Genomic DNA, 2004 nt, shown 5'->3' with positions numbered 1-2004 from the left:
CTGAAGGATAAGAGGGGATATACTAGCAATCTTCAGAGACATTATAAGTTGATAGAGGAAATCTGCAATATCTTAATGACCCATTGATTCCTGAACAATATGAGAAAACAAGGGAAGAAAATGCCCCAAACAAATCTAGATGTTACATCAATAAAATCCAACGACAGCATGGCAGAAGAAATGACAGAAAGGGAGTTCAGAATGTACATAATTAAAATGATTAGGGAAGCAAACGATGAGATGAAAGAGCAAATGCAGGCATTGAACGATCGCACCAATCGACAGTTAACAGAGCAAATTCAGGAAGCAAAAGATCATTTCAATAAAGAGTTAGAGATATTGAAAAAAAACCAAACAGAAATCCTTGAAATGAAGGAAACAATAAACCAAATTAAGAACTCCATAGAAAGCATAACCAATAGGATAGAACAGCTGGAAGACAGAACTTCAGATATTGAAGACAAAATATTTAACCTCGAAAACAAAGTTGAACAAACAGAGAAGATGGTGAGAAATCATGAACAGAATCTGCAAGAACTATGGGATATTATGAAAAGGCCAAATTTGAGAATTATTGGGATTGAGGAAGGCTTAGAGAAACAAACCAAAGGAATGAACAATCTATTCAATGAAATAATATCAGAAAACTTCCCAAATCTGAAGAATGAAATGGAAAATCAAGTCCAAGAGGCTTATAGGACTCCAAATACACAAAATTACAACAGACCCACACCAACGCACATAATAATGAAAATACCTAACATACAAAATAAAGACAGAATTTTAAAGGCTGTGAGAGAAAAGAACCAAATTACATTCAGGGGGAAACCAATACGGATATCAGCAGATTTTTCAATCCAGACCCTAAAAGCTAGAAGGGCCTGGAACAACATTTTTCAAGCTCTGAAAGAAAATGGATGCCAACCAAGAATCTTATACCCAGCAAAACTTACCTTCAAATTTGACGATGAAATAAAATCCTTCCATGATAAACAAAAGCTAAAAGAATTTACAAAAAGAAAGTCAGCATTACAGAACATTCTCAGCAAAATATTTCATGAGGAAGAGATAAAAAACAAAGAAGCAAATCAGCAAAGGGAGGAATTATCCTAAAGGAACTGTCAAATACAGGAGGAACCAAGATGTGTCAAAAATTTTAAATATGAACCAAATGACCGGGAATACAAATCATATCTCAATAATAACCCTCAATGTTATAATAATAACCCTCAATGGCCTGAATTCATCAATCAAAAGACATAGACTGGCAGATTGGATTAAAAAGAAAGATCCAACAATATGTTGCCTGCAAGAGACTCACCTCATAGAAAGAGATACCCATAGACTAAAGGTGAAAGGATGGGGAAAAACACACCATGCACATGGACTCAGCAAAAAAGCTGGAGTATCCATCCTCATTTCAGATAATGTGGACTTCAAGCCAATGTTTGTCAGAAGGGATAAAGAAGGACATTTCATACTGCTTAAGGGAAGCATAAATCAGCAAGATATAACAATCATAAACATCTATGCCCCAAACAGTGGCTCATCCATATATGTTAAACAAATCCTTCTCAATTTTAGAAACCAAATAGACCATAACACAATAATACTTGGTGATTTTAACACGCCTCTCTCACCACTGGACAGATCTTCCAAACAAAAATTGAACAAAGAAACCATACATCTCAATAACACAATCAATAATTTAGACTTAACAGACATTTATAGAATATACCATCCAACCAAGAGCGAATACACTTTCTTCTCAGCAGCACATGGATCCTTCTCTAAAATAGACCATATATTATGCCACAAAGCTAATGTCAGCAAATACAAGAAGATAGAGACACTACCTTGTATTCTATCAGATCATAATGGATTGAAGTTAGAAATAAATGAAAGAGGAAAACACAGAAACTACTCCAACACCTGGAGATTAAACAATATGCTATTATATGATGAATGGATAATAGAAGATATTAGGAAGGAAATTTAAAAAGT

The sequence above is a fragment of the Sciurus carolinensis genome, chromosome 5 (assembly GCF_902686445.1).
Source record: "Sciurus carolinensis chromosome 5, mSciCar1.2, whole genome shotgun sequence".
NCBI classification, from domain to species: domain Eukaryota; kingdom Metazoa; phylum Chordata; class Mammalia; order Rodentia; family Sciuridae; genus Sciurus; species Sciurus carolinensis.
This window is presented reverse-complemented; position numbering follows the sequence as displayed.